The following is a 21254-nucleotide window of genomic DNA, read 5'->3' on the forward strand; positions in this document are numbered from 1 at the left end:
GGGGGGGGTATGGAATATTGCTCCCTATTGTTGTATTTTCTCTGTTAAAATTTTGAACGAGGAGTGTCCACCTCGGCCATCAATCGTTAGTTTGGCGTTCTTGTTCAAATTGTCGGAAGTTCAAGATTTTACTAAGGTCTTTGTTTTTAAACAGGCTTTGAAGGGTTATAGGAGGGGTTTCCGGCGTTCGGATGGTCGCTGTCCAGTCTCTTTTGTTATGCTGCAGGAGCTGTTGGGTCAGGTGAGTCTAATATGCGCCTCGGCGTATGAGTCATTTTGTTCAGGACAGCTTTTGTTTTGGCGTTTTAGGGAGCGTTCTTGGATCAGAGAATTGGTGAGGTACACGGGGGCCTGTTGGCTAGGGAGGTAAGTTGTTCCGATTCTTCAGTGGCGCTATTCCTTCGGCATTCCAACACCGATCAGGAGGGCAGTGGTAAGTATGTGCACCTGTATAGGGTGTATGGTTCCCCAAATTGCCCTGTGCCGGTTGTGGAGGACATTTAGAGGTTTTAACCCATGGGTGGGCTCTTTTCTGAGGCATCAAGACGGATCGGCTCTGGCTAAATTCCGGTTTGTGTCCATACTTTGGCATTGTCAGTCTGCTTTGGGTTCCTGGGGCTCGGAGTTACTCTTCACACTCCTTCCACATTGGGGTGGCTACTGAAGCTGCCAGGTGGGGTTTGGATGAATCCATTTTGAACCACGCAGGCAGGTGGGAATCCAATCGTTTTGGTTCTACGTGCGTCCTAAGTTGGTTTCGGCTACTTACTGGGTTACTGGCCTTGCCTTGTGGTTATGCTTTGTATTGCTTGATTTCTGTCATGTTTTCTTTGCTATTTTCGTTACAGACGCAGCTGCATGCCTCGTGTGGATGTCGGGCATTCTTTTGAGTTCTGGTGGGTTAAGTGGGCAGAGGTCTGGCCTAATGGGCGGCATATGGGTTTTTACTATGGTACTGCATGCGGGGGGCAACGACCTGGGCGTTTGGTCCGCGTGTCACCTCCTCTGATATATTACAGTTGATTTCCTTAGGCTGCGTACCACCTTCCCAGATTTGATGTTGATTTGGTCAGGGATTGTTGGCCACACATCCTGGCGTTTTGCCAGGTCGGTTGAGCGGCTGAACAGGGTATGGGTTCAGGTTAATAAGGCAGTTAGCCAGTTTTGTAATACGTAAGGGTGGTTTTTGTTGCTCGGTACCAGAATCTGGAGGTAGATACCGGGTGGTATCTGCGGAGCGATGGGGTAAACTTGAATGTCGTAGGAATGGACTTGTGGTTTCTTAGCTTTCAGAATGGTATTCAGGGAGTTCTGTGATTGTGGAGGGGCACACAGTTGTAAGGTTTTACACCTGTGCGCTGTGGCGGTTGGGATCTTTGGAGGCGTTAAACAATTTTTGGAGGTATCAGTGGGGAAGTGTGCTTGTCTCCGAGCCGGTGTTGCACGGCTGGGGACCGTTTAAGTATTGATGCTGATACACAGTTTATTTGGTTTTGGTGCCTCCCAAGACCAGCAACCTTTGTGGTACTGGATTATGTATGGTTTCTGTTTTAAGACAATGTTATTTGTTAATAAAATAGCCTACCAGGCCAAATTTCCTCCAGACTGGTGTCTTTCGTATTTAATCAGTCAGATATGGGCATTTTTCTGGGTAATATTAGTAGGGAGTGTATTCCTCTGTAATACCCTAATCATGTGTTGTACTCACCCTGTAGGAAATAAACATTTTCAGAATAATGCTGTATAATCTTTTTCTATCTTTAACAAATGATCATCTAAAGTGTATATTCACTCAACACCTTTTTAGTTTTATAAAGATTAGAGAAGTATCAGAACCCCTGTATTACTGCTATCTGGGGCTCTCTTAATAAATTTTTTCTCATTTACTGTCCCAGTGAGAATGGTTTCATCAGACAGGAAGTGGGTAAAAAAATAAATAAAAAAGCAATAGAGACACAAATAAAATGCTTTTATTTAATAGGTTACAGAAACTAATTGACAAGTACCCTTGATAATTATAGACGCTTATTATTATTATTTATATATGCTTTTGAACCCATTGTTTTGAAGCATTTTATAGAGTTAGATATAACTAGTCCCCGAGCAAGCCTTTTCCACAGCCTTTACTGTAAAGAAGCCTTTTTGTATGAGGAGTCTTGAATTCTGCAAAAAAGAAAGCAACGTAATGACATGGCACTATTCCCTGAAGCATTCTCACGTACTCCCAGTTCGTGAGTTCTTGATTCCTTACAGCTGGGGTGGGGAATGTACGGCCCGCAAAATCATTTGGTCCAGCCCGTGTCTGTGTCAACTGAGCTGTCAGAACGGAGCCAATGTTTCCTGTATAGTTCTGATGTAGTAAAATTTTCCTCAACCCGTGAGAATCCTCGACTATGTCACTTCCTGTCCGGCCTCGTCATTCAACAGCTGGTGTGGCCTTACCAGTGTGCATGCCCAGAAGATGCTCATGGGTCGAGTAAAATTTTACAACAGAGCAGAGCGGAGTAGAGTGGCAGCTCTCTCTTGTGATGTCAGCGGGAGCACTCTGTCCAGCCCCGCCACCCGATAATGACACGCCCATAGAGACAAGGGCAGGGATCGGCTGTACATAACATTCTATGGGAGGTCAAGAAAAATTATAGAGCTGAATAATAGAGCTATATCCTCTCATTATAGAGCTATATCCTCTGATCTTTGTTAAGCGCTGGGGGCTGGATTGTCTCCTCCAATCAGTTTCCCCGCAGCCCTCCCGCTGGAGACTTGCCGAACACAACTCAAGTGAATTAACCCCTTACATGTCGAGCGATCGCCTGGATCTGGATGACAGCAGACACAGCGAGACACAGGCTGCATGACGGGGGGACACAGGCTGTGTGACAGGGGGGGACACAGGCTGCATGACCACGGGGGACACAGACTGCATGACCGCAAGGGACACAGGCTGCATGACGGGGGGGACCCAGGCTGCGTGACCACGGGGACCCAGGCTGCATGATGGCGGGGACACAGAATGCATGATCACAAGGGACACAGGCTGCATGACAGCGGAAACACAGGCTGCATTGTGACGGGGACACAGGCTGCATGATGATGACGGGGACACGGGCTACATGATGACGGCAGGGACACAGGCTGCATGATGATGGCGGCGACACAGGCTGAATGATCACAGCGGGGACATAGACTGCATGATGACAGCGGGGACACAGGCTGTATGACGGTGGGGACAAGGCTGCATGATGGTGAGGACACACGCTGCATCGCGGGGGGGGGACGCCCCTTGCATGCCGAATGGTCAGTGTTTATCCCTAGGGATTTTACAGCAGCTGTAGCATGAAGATGGGGTATCTGTCAGCGGGAGGCAGAATGAGCGGTTAGAGGGAGGAGTGGGGGGCCTGTCATGTTACTATAGGTGTAGTCACAGTAGGCGAAGGGGCCACAGCTCGGGCCCTGAATGAGTCCAGGGTCCCAAATTTGTCACAGAGATAGGGGAGGTCTACCTCTGGGGGCCTCTAGTATCCCTGTGCCAAATTTGGCACTCCTAGCCCCCGGGGTTTGGTCAGCTTGGTGCAGTATGGCAAGCTTGGAGTGGGCACAGTTGCAGGGCCACAGCTTAGACCCCAAACATGTCCCGAGGGTCAAAATTTGGCATAGAGGTAAGGGAAGTTTACCATTACCATCCCAAAAATGTTGGGGTCATTAGCCCAAAATGTCTTTGTCATATTTTTATGGGGTCACTTAGGAGCATATGGCTACCAGTCAATACCACAAAGTGGGGAGTGCTAGGTACCATATTAATCCCCAAAGTCTTAGTAATCCGTGAAGTGGGGCTTTGCATTACCCATGTTCTGCAGTATTTGGCTGAAGTCGATCCCCATGCCAGCCCATGTAAAAATTAAGCATTGGGTACAAAAAATTTGTTTGGCTTCTAGACGTCCTCTAGTATTAGTTTGCCAAGTATGGTGACCTTGACCCCCATGGCTTGGGTACTGCAGTGCCCTAAATTTATAGTAGTTTGACCTGCTATGTTAAACTTAGTCTGGACATTTGAGGGACCGCAGCTCGGGCCCCGAATGAGTCTGGGGTGCCATATTTGGCACAGAGGTAGGGGAGGTCTTCCTTTACCAAACATTTTGGAGTTGTTAGCCCAAAATTTCCTGGTCAATTATTGCCAGGGCCACTTGTGAGTTTCGGAATTCGTTTTATGTCTTTCTCGAATTTTTTTTGAATTTACCATTTTTTTTTATTTGAAAAGTTCACATCAATAGTTGAATTGAAAATTTTAGATTTTTTTTTTTTTTTTAATTGAATGTTAACAAACACAAAAAAAATCTTCATTAAATGATTACAATGACTCTTTAAATCATATTTGGCTTAACTAAAACAGCATTATTTCAAAATGCTACTCTAATAACACACACAGTCTTTGAAATTTAGAAACATGTTTACAGTTCGAATTCGAATGGAACTCGATGTAAAATTAGATTCAAATTTAAATTAGAATTTTGGAAAATTCAGACCAATTTTGTTTCGTTATTCGGAGCATTCAGTAAGCTTGGTTTATACTGTAATTCGGATATTCGGACATACCTGAATAACGAAAAATGTGTCCAAATATCTATTCGGAACTAAATAAACCACACATGTCTAACCAAAGACCTTTTTCAGCTTGTTGTAAATTCCTATGTGATAGATCTTCATCCATTCTTATATCTGCAGACACTTTCTTTTTTCCCGTTTTTTTTTTTCTTCATATATAGATGAACCGGTCTGTGTCTTGTTTGTCCTTCGGGTGTCTATAAGCCAACTTTGAAACATAACACCACGGATCAATACACTGTCACATTTCATTTTATTTATCCTGTAAAGACACCAGATTTTTTTATTCATGCATCAGTGTCATATTTCATGCCGGAATGCACCACAGTCCCTGCGCCCAAAGAGCTTGCAGTCTAATGACCTTTTAATGAGGTGACTGTTTTGGGAGGGAAGCTAAGTAACTTAGGATTAATGTTGAAAAATGTAAAGTAATGCACTTGGGCATCAGAAGCACGAAAGCAAGCTACTCACTAGGGGGGGGGAACCTCTGGGGGAATCTAAGATGGAAAAGAACCTGGGGGTCCTAGTGGACAGCAGGCTTGACAGTGGCATGCAATGCCAAGCCGCTGCAAGCAAAGCCAACAGAATACTGGCATGTATAAAAAAGGAGATTCACTCTAGAAATAAAGAGATTATTCTCCCACTCTACAAGACTCTGGTCCGGCCACATCTGGAGTATGCTGTCCAGTTCTGGGCACCGGTCCTCAGAAAGGATGTTCTGGAACTGGAGAGAGCCCAGAGAAGGGCAACAAAAATAATTAGGGGAATGGAGGACATCAGCTATGAGGAAAGACTACAAGCACTGAACTTATTCTCTCTGAAGAAGAGAGGCTTGAAGGGGATATGATATCAATGAACAAATACTGTACTGGTGACCCTAGCATAAGGAACAAACTTTTCAGAGAAAGGGAATACAATAAGACACGTGGCCACTCACTAAATCTAGAGGAAAAATGGTTTAACCTTAAAATACGTAAGGGGTTCTTTACTGTCAGAGCAGTAAGGATGTGGAATTCGCTTCCACAAGCAGTGGTATCAGCAGGGAGCATCATTAGTTTAAAAAAACTATTAGATGAGCACCTTAAAAACCACAACATACAGGGGTATACAATGTATGGTTAACATCAAACACACACACATCATAGGTTGAACTGGATGGACTGATGTCTTTTTTCAACCTTACAAACTATGTAACTAAGTAACTTGCCAGTATGCTTTTGGGTTGAACGAAGACACTAAAGCACCCTGAGGATCTCAGACGAACATTGGGAGAATATAAGAACTGCAATATTGTCCCTGGTGGTAATAGAACCCAGTCCTACAAGTCTCAAGTAGGAAAGAGGGAAGTGATTTCAGCTAAATAGATTTTGCCACACAATTACAAATTTTCAGCAAAGGGAAACCTACATTTAGCTAAGTGAGTTGCCCTAGGCAAAACTAGCTTGGAAAAATATATATTTTTATTTTATTTGAGGGGGTTTTTTTGGTGTATTTAGGGTCATTTCATTTTTGTCATTTTAGTTTTTTGTATTTAGGCTTTTTTCCCTTTTTGTGTATTTGATTATTTTCCTTTCTTCTTCACTGTCTGCCCCCATAGCACTTGAGGCTGAGGAGGAGCCAGGAGCGCCAGTGGGGGACCCCAGAAGAGGAGGATCAGGATTGCTCTGTGCACAACCAATGAACAGAACGGGTAAGTATAACATGTTTGTTATATAAAAAAAAAAAAAAAAGAAGAAGCTTTACAACCAATTTAAAAACCTTATTATGACTTCCTCATGGGTATCAGTGAATTTCCTCAAACATAATATATGTCAGAATGTTTATACTGCTCTGAATATAACAGTGTCACTCTATTTATGTCAATAAGCAAAGATCTGTGCGGAAGGAGAATCTCAACTTATTTCCACAAATCAATATGTAGCGAATTGTTTTTATTGATTAATTTCTTTTTAAAAGCATATACCAATCTTAGTGAAAACAGTCTACAGTATGGAATATATAAGAATATTTATTCACGAGACATGTATTCACGATAAATGATCAAACTTGAGATGACACGAAAAGAGAACTTTACATAAAATATAAACTTCAAACAATGAAAGCAATGTGATGTGTAGCTCAATAATGAAAGTCAAAATAAAGCAAGATTACGTTTTCTCCAGGTATAGTATAAACCATAAATGAATGTTCTATATAATCAGACCACAATTGTCTGCGCAATGCAGAGCCTGATAGTCACTCCACTGCAGATGAAGCAAAAAACATGAGACTAATACGCCAATATGCGCTAAATCTGATATTAATAAAAATGTTATAAAAACAAAAATCAGCTTTTTAGAGAAAAATCTACATATGGTTTATACGGCTGGGATTGTACTCTCGTTACCCTTTAGCATGAAATGTAAAACATTTAAGGAAGTACATAAACAATATTGAATATTAATCAAATAATTAGCAAGGCATATTTACCATATTTAAAATGGCTGCTAGCTTAGAATGGTCATTACCAGAGTCCTTAAGATGGCTGCCTTCCCAAGATGGCGGTCAGTTAGGGAGGAGTTTCGTTTGGCGTCCCTCAAAGTTTCAGATACATGATGGAGCAAAATGGAGTCTGTGTAGATGAGTCTATGCATGGCTGTAGTAGCGTGTGTGTTGTATGTGTGATGTATGTTGGGCAAATGTCATGTGTCTCTCATCTGGGTTTTCCTTTTTATATGGTATAGAACAAAGGACTATTAAAATTACCATAAGTTAAACCCAGAGGGAGTAACATGATCCCCATTGGTTGGGACATCTTATTCATTAACTGGTGATGTCATTGGGTGACACTTCTTGGTTGACCAGTATATTGAATATTAAAACAATAGGATTTCTCCATTTAAGAATATCATAAAACACCATAAAATGTATCCATACTCTCATCTATTACATGTCCATTTAATATCCATCATGCATCTAGGTAAAGATTAAATCTGGTAACACCATTATATATTATTAATATATCTTATTTAATATATATATCTATATATAGTATATTGGAAATTACTTTTTAACCTAAGACTTCAATTAGTAGTAGTCAGTCACCAGAGATGGTTCAGTATTACAGCATTATTTACCTACAAATAAACTTTGAACCTTATATTGACAATGAGCTTACCATCTCAGACTTTCTAGAGTCTAGCAAGGTCAGAAAAGTTTTATGATTAATTTTTACAGCTTACAAAGGTTTAACATGAAGTCTTTCTAAACATGCAGTGATGAGTCATCAAAATCAGTTTAACTTTCTTTTAGCAAGAATGAAACAATTATAATATATAACGGTTTTCTATATATCTATGTATGTTAGTTATATATATATTTCATTGTTAATATTATGTTACACATAAGATTATAACGTATCTGTAAATCTTATTTTTAAATGGATCTAAACACAGAGAATACTGACTAATGTTTATGGTCCCACACACAGATAAGATTACCTTGGTATAGCGTCTTAGACTTAAATCTAAGGAAAGTCAACAGACTATTTATTTATTACCTTAGGTCAACACAGCATGTCTGGGTAAACCTGTTTAAGAATTACTGAATAGGCACTTTTTTGTTAAAGGAGATTTAACCTTTCAGTAACCTAACAAAAATGGATGTCATTGCTTCATATTTCTATATAGAGCAAAATATAACATTTCCATTTTCTTCTTTAAATTTAACCTCCCCAAATAAGCCTGACATATATCACCTAATTTTTGCAGAAATTTCAGGGAAATTAACCAGTTCTGGACTGGAAGGATTTGCCCCCTTAATGACCAGGCCCTATTTTGTGATTCGGCACTGCATTACTTTAACCATTTAAGTCCCAGAAGATTTTACCCCCTTTCTGACCAGGCCCTATTTTGCGATTCGGCACTGCGCGAATTTAACGGACAATTGCGCGGTCGTGCGACGCTGCACCCAAATGAAATTGACGTCCTTTTTTTCCCACAAACAGAGCTTTCTTTTGGTGGTATTTGATCACCCGTGCAATTTTTACTTTTTGCGCTATAAACAAAAAAAGAGCGTAAATTTTGAAAAAATAACAATATTTTTCACATTTTTTATATGAAATTCCCCAAAAAAAAGGCCAATCTGTTTTCTGCTACATATGTATGGTAAACAAAATCATAATAAGTGTATTTTAATTGGTTTGCGCAAAAGTTATTGCGTTTATTAACAAAGGGAAAGATTTCTGTCATTTTTGGTGTTTTTTTTTAACGAGTAATGTCGGCGATCTGCGATTTTTTTTCGGGACTGCGACATTGCGGGGGACAGATCGGACCCTTGACTGACATTTTTGACACTTTTGGGGTTACCAGTGACATTACTACAGTAATCAGTGCTATACATATGCACTGTTACTGTAAAAATGACACTGGCAGGGAAGGGGTTAACTTTATTAGTGATCAAGGGGTTAAGTGTGTCCCTAGGGGCGTGCTTCTTACTGTAAAGGGGTGTGGCTAGTGATGTAACAACAGAGACATACGATCCTACATAGCAGGACCGTATGATCTCTGTTATTACACAGGGGAGAATGACAAGTGGCTACGGGGAGATCGCGAGTGACCGGCGGACATCGGGTCTGCCGGTCACTCGCGCAGACTGCTTAGGGATCGAGCGGGGGCGGGAGCACGCCTCCGGCGCGCGCTTGCCCCCTAGAGCCTCACAGGCGAGCGACGTAGTATTACGTCACTTTGCCTGTGAGGGGCTGACCGCCGCCGTAATTAGTCGTGCGACGGTCGGCAAATGGTTACCAGACAATTGCGCGTTCGTGCGACGCTGTACCCAAACAAAATCTACGTCCTTTTTGTCACATAAATAGAGCTTTCTTTTGGTGGTATTTGATTGCTTTTTTTTTTTTTGCGTTATAAACAAAAAAAGAGCGACAATTTTGAAAAAAAACTATATTTTTCACTTTCTGCTATATAACATTCCCAAAAAAAATTAAAAATCAAAATTTTTGAACATTTTAGGCCAATTTGTTTTCTGCTACATATTTTTGGTAAAAAAAAATTGCAATAAGCATATTTTGATTGGTTTGCCCAAAAGTTATCGCATCTACTAACTACGGGAAAGATTTATGTCATTTTTATTGTTTTTTTTTTTTTTTTACTAGTAATGGCGGCGATCTGCGATTTTTTTTGCGGGACTGCTACATTGCAGCAGACAGATTGGACCCCTAACTGACATTTTCAACAATTTTGGGGGGACCAGTGACATTACTACAGTAATCAGTGCTAAAAAATATGCACTTTTACTGTAATAATGACACTGGCAGGGAAGGGGTTAACCCTGTTGGTGATCAAGGAGTTAAATGTGACCCTAGGGGAGTGATTCTAACTGTGGGGGGCGTGGCTTCTGAGATGACCACAGAGACATGCGATCCTATATAGAAGGAACACATGAGCTCTGTGATCATTTCAGGGAGAAGGATGGTCTGCTTTGTTTACAACAGCCAACCGTCCTTCTCTCTCAGCGGGGAATGATCGCATGTGTCAGGTTGCAATCGGAGCCACCTGACACCCACAGCAGCTTCCCCGCTGACGATGGGGGGCGGGAGCGCATTGCCGGCGGCGTGCACTCGTCGCCCAGTTCCACCCAGACGAGCGATGTAGACCTACAATGCTTTGTCTGTACGAGCCACCCTGCCGCAGTAAATAGGCAGCGGGTGGTCGAGAACTGGCTAAAGGAGAAGTACAACCAAAGCTCATTTGGCTGTACTTCTGTAGATCACAGGAGTGCAGTTCGTTCTGCACACCCCTGACCTGTTTTCTGCAGACAGCGGGCTGTAGCCTGACGTCACAGAGCCGGTCCAGGCTCAGGCAAGATTGCGACAATGAAATCAGGACCTGCTCACATGCCTGGACTGTCACCTGGCTCAGCCTCTCAGTGAGCTGCTCAGAGCCTGAGCAGGCTACTCCCCAACCCTCCAGAGCCCAGCGCTCCAGTGAGCGGGGTAAGGCAGACCAGACAGCGGTGACTGACAGTCACCGGCTCTCTGCCAGTGCTCAGGGAGCCCTGAGATCCGAGCAAGCGGCTGTGTTTGATCACTTGGTTCTCAGTATTAGAGCCGGCGAGGAACGTCGTTCCGATGCTTTATCTAGCTAGGTAAGTATGATCTGCAAAAAAAGAAATCCCATACATCTCATTTAATAACTCCTAATTTTCCTCATACCAGTCTCCAATACTAACACCTGAGCCATCTTACCCCAAGGTGCTGAATGACAGGAGTTTTCTCACTAGTTGCTGAAATTACTGTAGAGAGAAGGCACAGAGGGAAAAAAAAGTCACCTTATTTTTTCTGCAGCTCCCCTGTTTGCATTTCATATAATGGAATTTTTCTTGTGCTGTTGGGGGTTGGGAAAGATATTTGGATAGCAAGGTCAAGAAATACTCAGGTGTGTGAGGCTTCTAGACTAATAATTATAGGTTCAGAAAATGTGCTCTTTCTGTCAAGTTCTTATTTCTAAATGTGTCGCTGATGGCAGATTTCACCTGCTGTCACATTGGACGTAAAGGAAAATCTCTCCAAAGACTCCAATAGGGAGAAAGTCAGGAAACTAAGATACCTTTGTAGTATGGTAAGGAATGGTAAGAACATTTTTTTTTCTGTCTGTGTAACGGATTGTCTTAGAGGATCAGTAAGGATTATTTATAATTTATTTATTTATTTTTGTCTATAGGTTGGACAATATAGGCATAGGTTTTGTCGGGGTTATTGGGGGTTGATTAAAATAATAATAGGTAAAAAGAAAAGGGATTTTAAAAGCCATGTATTCATATAATGCATAAGAGATTCTGAATGGCTTCCATGTTGTTTCTAAGGTCAAACAAAGTTCATATATATTTGTTAAACAAAATGTCTCGTACAAGCTTACAAGAGAGCATAGAATTTCAACAATAGGGTCTTATAGTTTCAACAGAGATCTTTGTATCTATGTGATCGTAAATAAGGTAATACATACATTTCATCAGATAAGAATCAATTGGCGAGACATCGTACTAGTCACTCATGGCTAGTCTGGCCTGTAATCTTATCTGTATATAACAATGGACAATACCCCAGTATATTCTAGCAGACATTTAAAGATGAACCATATAAGTTTTTATAGGAAACATTATCATATGTGAGAAGATATTAGCCATAATTATGTCATTATATTATGTAAGGCATATACATATATATTTAGGAATGTTATATCACATTTTGGGTTTATATTCTTACAATAGTAATCTTTCTTAGAATACATTATGTTTAAGTGTAGGACAGATGTATCTCGCCACTAATTACCTCATTTCAGAGAAGTTTGTGTCGTAAATATTCCAATCCTAGTCTGGATGCCTGACAGTTATGTCAGAATCCAAATAAGTAATGGCTATTCACTAGCCAGAGGTCAGAGAGGTCATCAGATAAGAACATGATGGGTAATTGTTTCAAATTATGTTAAATACAAAATCTAATGAACGGTACGATACTGCCCTCTGGAGGCGAAATACCAGGTGCAGTCTTGAGATAATTTTAGATATTCCAATATAAAAATATTATATTGTGTTAAATAATATAATTATTGGAATGGCATTACTTGCCCAGGTGAATTATGGAGATACAGGTGGACATTTATGTATGTACTGGGAGTCTGGAGAAAGTTTTATGTTGTGTTATATGATTAATCTCACATATAGAGAAATCATCCTTAATTTTATTAGACCAAGTATGGGGTTAATTATCAAAAGGGGTGTGTCTCTGACCTCATCAGTTTAGGTATAGAATATCCCAACCAATTGGGATAATGTTTCATCCCTCTGGGTTTTACTTATGGTAATTTTTATAGCTCTTTGTTCTTACCATATAAAAGACCAACCCAGATATGAGAGAGGACACATTACATTACACTACTGACAACACACCTCACACTTACACCACACACGTTATTACATTTTTCAATAGACTCATCCAGACATACTCCCTGATCCACATCATTCATCTGAAACTTGGAGGAAACTCCTCCCTCACTGGCATCCATCTTAGGACTCTGGTAACACCATCTTAAGTGTGGTAATTATGCCTTGCTGTATTATTTGATTTTATTCAACAATTGTTTATTCTTTCCTTATATGTTTTATATTGCATATTTAAGGGTAATGAGATTACAATCCCAGCCGTATAAGCCATGGTATATTTTTCTCTAAAAAGCTGATTTTTGTTTTTATACATTTTTATTAATATCAGATTCAGTGCATTATTTGCAATTTTAAGTCTTCCATTTTGCATGGCTTATTCTCATTCCTTCTGCAGTGGAATGACTTTGGGCTATGTGATTCGCAGACCATTGTAGTCTGTTTATATAGAACATTAGTTTATGGCTTATACTATACCTGGGAAGAAATGGTAATCTTGCTTTTACTTTGGTTTCACTTTCACTTTGTTTTAGTTTCACTTTGTTTTACTTTCACTTTCATTATTGAGCTAAACATCACATTGCATTGATTATTTGAAGTTAGTATTTTTATGTAGAGTTATTTTTGTGTCACTTCTTGTTTGATCATATATTGTGTTTGCATGTCTTGAGAATAAATATTTTTATATATATTCCACACTGTAGACTGTACTCACTAAGATTGGTATATGCTTTTAAAAAGAAATTAATCAATTAAAAAGAATTCACAACATTGATTTATGGCAATAGGTGAAGACTCTCCTTTTTCACAGATCTTTGCTTATTAACCATAAATAAATACACTGCTATATTCAGAGCAGTATAAATATTCTGACATAAGTACGAGCGCAAGATATTTATTATTAAATATTCTTACATATAATGGAGGCCCTAGTGAGATAATTATTGATTTCTTACATATGCCAATCATAAATATTGATCAGGTGACATAATCAATAACTGAAAAAAAAAAAAATTTTTTTTGGAATTTTTTTTAATTAATTCTGAATGCGATAGAAATGCATTAAAAATGTCTACAGCAGGTAATGTTCACGCTGCCAACTCTGGGAAGGTGTCAGTCCCTAGTGGTAATGCCACAACCCCAGTAGATTTGGCACAGATCATAAATGTGTGGAAACACCTCTCTGAGTCTGAAATGGTGGAATATGTAAATGCTGGTTAGAGTCATATATCAAAATCCTCAAACGTCGGGCCAATAAAGGGCATCTGACATGGGTAGAGGACAACCTGTATGTATGAACTCACCAATAAGCTTATCTAACACCAAAAGACGTCAGGAAGTGTGATCACATACTTTTTGGTCATGGCTAATCTTACTGTATCTTTATGAGGAACTGCACCAGAAGGCTCAGCAAAAAGGAGTTTAGTAAAGTTTCAATCTCAACTCCAAATAAATGAGAGAATGAGATTAGGAACCTCCTTGAGCAGGTGAAAGTGACCTCTATTGGGACACATCAGTTAAGAGAATGTAGCGTGAAACTGCAAAATAAAGTAGAACTGTGGCAAAAGTTTTATCAAGGAAACTGTAATGAAAGTAACCATGTGAAAGTGAAATGTAAATGATTAATGCAATAATTAGGAAGTTTTGAGCAAGGAAAAATGTTTTTCTAGCAAAAAGTTGCCGAGTAATCCGCGGTGGAAAATTTTGAAAAAAATATAAATAAAAATAATAAAAATGTAACAGTTCAAATTCATGACAGGAACTCATCAGTAAATACATAGGAGAGTTCCAATAGGTCATGGTGTCCATACAAAAGGGCAATGCTTTATTAGTCCTGCATTATTAAATATGAAATAATTATTCATAGACCCAGGTATGATTCCCAGTCTGTTGGTTATGACCCAGACAAGGGGGGGGGGGAATCAGGCAAAGAGTCCATGTCCTACCCCGGCCATATTCCTAATATAGGAGGGCAGAAATTGGGCAGCCATGCATAAATAGGTATGAATCATATCAGGTCACTACAAAAAGACTAGCACCCCTAAAAAGACACCAAGCACCTCCAAAGTTTTAAAAAGAGTACTGTCCTGATTTTTGTTAATAAAAAGGTCCTTAAATATTATTGATAATCTTGAGGTCTATGAAAACAACTTTCTGTGTTGTGCCTGCAGGATGTCATTTAAAAGTCAGCCCATAACAAAACTTCACCGCTGCTAGAGCTGTTATCTACAATTTAAAATGTACACAGCACCAAAGCCCCATTGAATTTTTTTTTGTCTGTACTCAAAAGTGCCTAACACCCTTCAATGAAGGAGCTGAGTACAACCACCTGTAATTTAAATCCCTGTGCTTTGATGCATTGCCCATGTACATAATAATAATAAGTTTGGCAAAGGAGCAAGATATGCCACCTAGGCCCCAAGGGGAACACCGGATACCTTAAGGAGGACACCGGACATCCCATTAACAAGGGGGGGGGGGGACACCCGCAAATAAATAGGGATTTGCCCCATCCTAGGGTTCCCCAAAATCCTCGGGAAAATCAAGAGCCATTTAGGCCCAGACCTCACGCCAGAACCGCGTAACTGGTTCTGATAGGGATCTGTCCCAATATGTCTGAACCCGAGAGACATAGGCACCGCAGGAGGCGGAGCCAATAATTTAATTCTGTTAAGGTTTTCAGCTGAGTAGAGGCCAAATTGGATCAGCTGATCACTTGGTTCACTCAGGGCACTACAGCCCAAAATTAAAATCCATCTCTAGGAACAAATCCTGTGGCCAGCCTAAGGCCATAAAATCCTTATATGCCCAAGTGGTAAGGAATCAGAAGGGATACACTGAATAGAGGTATAGGATACAGAGGTGCTAACACCCTTTTATCCCAGGTCACAGCATTGAGGATCCTGAAATCCCTGTCAGGGGGGGATCTTGGTTGTGAGATACTAACTACCCTCCTATTTTTCAGTGGTCACTTCATCCCTCTGACTCAAACAGGTCGCTCAAAGCGGGCACATTTTGAAAAATCGCCAATGACGGTGATACCAAGGAGGATCAAACCCTAATGACATAATGAAGTCAAGAGGTTAAAGGTTGTATACGGTAACCAAGAAGGAATCCTCAATGCAAGGTAGTTTGTTGCCTACAATAAATTGCATTGATGCCCCATAGGGGGAGATATATATATCATATTTTTTTTCCTAAGTAGTAGGTAAATTTTAACAAAATATTGTATCATTGTATAATTGTCCAATGTGTAGTATCCATGGCGATAAATACAATCCCCATGTTAATAAGCCCCAGAAGTCAGTCGCCCTAGGAAAGGTCGCATATATAGTCTCACCTTCCCTGGTGTCATATAAAAGACTGATCACACGGTGGACTAAAGGAAAACTCTGAGAAAGCTTAGGATACCAACATCGCATTGAAATGTCAATTGATAAGAATGTATATTCATACTATATGTTTCATCCAATAGGAAGAGATTAACCTTCCATGCCAGGTCGTTGATTGGTACAGACGATGATGTTTGCCAAAGACACAGCGATTGGATGGGTCATCTCTCCTTAGAGTCCAGTTCTGGATGGAACCCCTCATTGAATCGGATCCCTCTTCAAGAATCAAGCTGCGAGACGCCCCAGATTCTTGTTGACGGAGAGGAAGATTTGTTTCAACTGATCTTTGTGCATTTGATCCGAGGAAATCCATTGAGAGAAATCGCACTACCTCCTGTATTCGGTTGAAGGAGATGTGAGAATGGTGCATTGCACATGTGAGCAAAACCTCAGTCTAGGTGTATGACACTCTAGGCCTTGCTGAAACCATTCATTATCCAACCAATATCCAAGGATGAATGTCCAAACAGATTTCTCAGATTCCTGATTGCCAACATCGTTTTACTGCGCTTTGAATGGTAGTTGCCAATGCCATTGCAGCAGTTAATTTCTGTCTCCATCAAGACTTTACAAGCTGATGTTGCAGATTTCAAGGAACATTTGTGTTTCTTTACCAGGAGATCAGAATTTAAAAAAGACTAACAAGGAACAGTTTGTGACATAGCTAACACTAGCAAAGTCGCTACGAACTGACATTTTGAACTGATTTTTTTTTTTCTCAATTTTTTTTTTATCGCTTTACTTAAAAGTTATGAACAATTCCCAATATGAACTATTCTCTAAAAAAAAAGAGGACAAGACATTTTTTTCCTTTTACTACTCCTTAAAAGGCTTTCTTTCCAGATAGGCCTAAGTTGCTCACTTGTCTACTGGGAAGAAAGGGGGGGGATATGTCGGGGTTATTGGGGGTTGATTAAAATAATAATAGGTAAAAAGAAAAGGGATTTTAAAAGCCATGTATTCATATAATGCATAAGAGATTCTGAATGGCTTCCATGTTGTTTCTAAGGTCAAACAAAGTTCATATATATTTGTTAAACAAAATGTCTCGTACAAGCTTACAAGAGAGCATAGAATTTCAACAATAGGGTCTTATAGTTTCAACAGAGATCTTTGTATCTATGTGATCGTAAATAAGGTAATACATACATTTCATCAGATAAGAATCAATTGGCGAGACATCGTACTAGTCACTCATGGCTAGTCTGGCCTGTAATCTTATCTGTATATAACAATGGACAATACCCCAGTATATTCTAGCAGACATTTAAAGATGAACCATATAAGTTTTTATAGGAAACATTATCATATGTGAGAAGATATTAGCCATAATTATGTCATTATATTATGTAAGGCATATACATATATATTTAGGAATGTTATATCACATTTTGGGTTTATATTCTTACAATAGTAATCTTTCTTAGAATACATTATGTTTAAGTGTAGGACAGATGTATCTCGCCACTAATTACCTCATTTCAGAGAAGTTTGTGTCGTAAATATTCCAATCCTAGTCTGGATGCCTGACAGTTATGTCAGAATCCAAATAAGTAATGGCTATTCACTAGCCAGAGGTCAGAGAGGTCATCAGATAAGAACATGATGGGTAATTGTTTCAAATTATGTTAAATACAAAATCTAATGAACGGTACGATACTGCCCTCTGGAGGCGAAATACCAGGTGCAGTCTTGAGATAATTTTAGATATTCCAATATAAAAATATTATATTGTGTTAAATAATATAATTATTGGAATGGCATTACTTGCCCAGGTGAATTATGGAGATACAGGTGGACATTTATGTATGTACTGGGAGTCTGGAGAAAGTTTTATGTTGTGTTATATGATTAATCTCACATATAGAGAAATCATCCTTAATTTTATTAGACCAAGTATGGGGTTAATTATCAAAAGGGGTGTGTCTCTGACCTCATCAGTTTAGGTATAGAATATCCCAACCAATTGGGATAATGTTTCATCCCTCTGGGTTTTACTTATGGTAATTTTTATAGCTCTTTGTTCTTACCATATAAAAGACCAACCCAGATATGAGAGAGGACACATTACATTACACTACTGACAACACACCTCACACTTACACCACACACGTTATTACATTTTTCAATAGACTCATCCAGACATACTCCCTGATCCACATCATTCATCTGAAACTTGGAGGAAACTCCTCCCTCACTGGCATCCATCTTAGGACTCTGGTAACACCATCTTAAGTGTGGTAATTATGCCTTGCTGTATTATTTGATTTTATTCAACAATTGTTTATTCTTTCCTTATATGTTTTATATTGCATATTTAAGGGTAATGAGATTACAATCCCAGCCGTATAAGCCATGGTATATTTTTCTCTAAAAAGCTGATTTTTGTTTTTATACATTTTTATTAATATCAGATTCAGTGCATTATTTGCAATTTTAAGTCTTCCGTTTTGCATGGCTTATTCTCATTCCTTCTGCAGTGGAATGACTTTGGGCTATGTGATTCGCAGACCATTGTAGTCTGTTTATATAGAACATTAGTTTATGGCTTATACTATACCTGGGAAGAAATGGTAATCTTGCTTTTACTTTGGTTTCACTTTCACTTTGTTTTAGTTTCACTTTGTTTTACTTTCACTTTCATTATTGAGCTAAACATCACATTGCATTGATTATTTGAAGTTAGTATTTTTATGTAGAGTTATTTTTGTGTCACTTCTTGTTTGATCATATATTGTGTTTGCATGTCTTGAGAATAAATATTTTTATATATATTCCACACTGTAGACTGTACTCACTAAGATTGGTATATGCTTTTAAAAAGAAATTAATCAATTAAAAAGAATTCACAACATTGATTTATGGCAATAGGTGAAGACTCTCCTTTTTCACAGATCTTTGCTTATTAACCATAAATAAATACACTGCTATATTCAGAGCAGTATAAATATTCTGACATAAGTACGAGCGCAAGATATTTATTATTAAATATTCTTACAGTTTTCAACCTGGCAAACTCTTTAACTATGGTCTGCTACTGATTAAATGTAGTGGCAGATGCAAGAATGCAACTCTTTCCTCTATGGTTATTGTCCCCACATTATTTTCCCCATATCAGTAGAAATACATTTATTTAGTTTAATTCAAACAGTGTCACAATATTGCTGGTAAGGACCAATATTGCTGGTTAGGACCAGTACAACAAGGTTATGTCCCGTGTAGCAGAGGAGCTTTGAGCAACAAAGGTTGTATACAGGATCCAGTAGTGGCAATCAGCTCTAACTGGAAGAGCCCTCCCTGACATAGTCCCACAATAACAGCAAAACCAAGAGTTGCACTATATGGCCAAAAGTTTGTTGACATCTGACCAATACAATTATAAGAGCTTGCTGGACATCCATTTCCAAAATCATGGGTTTTATTAGATGGTTCCTCTTTTGTAGTTATAACAGCCCCCACTCTTCTAAGAGGGCTTTTAACCACTTGTCGACCGCCACAAGTACATATACTGCGGCGGTCAATCCCGGCCAGGCAAAGTGACGTACCGGTACGTCACTAGCCTGTCACCGGCTTGTGAGCCAATAGCGGGCTCGTTCACTGACAAGTCAGTGCGTGTGACCGGCGGACCCAATGTCTGCCGGTCACTCGCGATCGTTCGCAGGGAAGGGATAAAGGCAGGCGGCTAATGTAAACAAGCCGCCTGTCATTCTCCCCTGTGTAAAAATGGAGATCAGACGGTTCTAGTATGTAGGACCTTTGATCTCTGTTTTTACACTAGTAGCCATGTCCCATCACAGTTAGAAACACGCCCCTAGGACACACTTAACCCCTCCCTCTCCAATACAGTTAACCCCTTTCCTTGCCAGTGTCATTTTTACAGTAACAGTGCATATGTATAGCACTGATTACTGCAGTAATGTCACTGGTAACCCCAAAAGTGTCAAAAATGTCAGTCAAGGGTCCGATCTGTCTGCCGCAATGTCGAAGTCCCGCAAAAAAATCGCAGATCGCCGCCATTACTCATTAAAAAAAAAAACACCAAAAATGACAAAAATCTTTCCCTTTGTTAGTAAACGCGATAACTTTTGCACAAACCAATCAAAATACGCTTTTTGCGATTTTTTTTTACCAAACATATGTGTAGCATAAAACAAATTGGCTGAAAATGTTAAAACATTTTGATTTTTAAATTTTTTTTGAGGGGGGGGAATTTCATATAAAAAAATGTGAAAAAATATTGTTATTTTTGCAAAATTGTCGCTATTTTTTTGTTTATAGCGCATGATCAAAAAATCGCACAGGTGATCAAATACCACCAAACGAAAGCTCTGTTTGTGGGAAAAAAAGGACGTCAAATTCGTTTAGGTACAGCGTCGCACGACCGCGCAATTGTCCGTTAAAGTCACGCAGTAAAAAACGCAAAAAAAACCCTGGTCAGGAAGGGGGTAAAATCTTCCGGGCTTAAGTGGTTAAAAAAAATTGTGTCTAATATGAATTTGTGCCCATTCATCCAAAAGATTATTATTCAGGTTAGGCAACGCTGTTGGATGAGAAGACCTAGCTCACTATCACCATTCCAATGCATCCCAAAGGATGTGCAGGCCACTTGAGGTCCTCCATACCAAACTGGTCAGAAAATGTCTTCTTAGAGCTGGCTTTGTACACAAGGGAAAAGTCATGCTGGAAAAGAAAGGGTCTTTTAACAAACTGTTAACACAAGATTGGAACCATACAATTGTTCAAAATGTCTTTGTATGGTTAACAGTACCCTTCACTGTAAATGTCTGAACGCAGTACCTACAGGGGTGTCCAAATACAGTCCTTTTGGCCACATAATGTGATAATTAAACAAAGATGAGCACTGCATGTGAAATCCAAGGCTGTACATCACTAGACATTTATTGCTGTGACATTGGCCTCCATCATGATTGTCTTACTTGCACACAATTTTCCTGGGAATTACTCCCTTCAAGAACATGGCGAATGACAGAAGATTATCCCAAAAGATAAGAGACAAGCTTTCACCTTCAGAGAATGAAAATGTTCTCTGTCTCCTTGACAAAGATTGTGAGATTATCAAATTACGTATTGAGTGCTCTTTGTGTCTTTGCAATAACAATAGATAACACACAGCATTGTGTTCAAGTCTATTGACTGTGTAATACTGCTATGTTTGAGCAGCAAAGCAGGCCTGTCATGGGAGGCTGTCATTGCTGACTTTCTTAAAGGAATTTAAAAGGCAGAAGCTTTTTATCTTAATGCATATTCTATGCATTAAGATAAAAAGTCTTCTGTGTGCCGCAGCCGCCCCAGCACCCCCTAATACTTACCTGA

Source organism: Pelophylax lessonae (genome assembly GCF_965119305.1).
Source record: "Pelophylax lessonae genome assembly, chromosome: 4".
Lineage (NCBI taxonomy): Eukaryota > Metazoa > Chordata > Amphibia > Anura > Ranidae > Pelophylax > Pelophylax lessonae.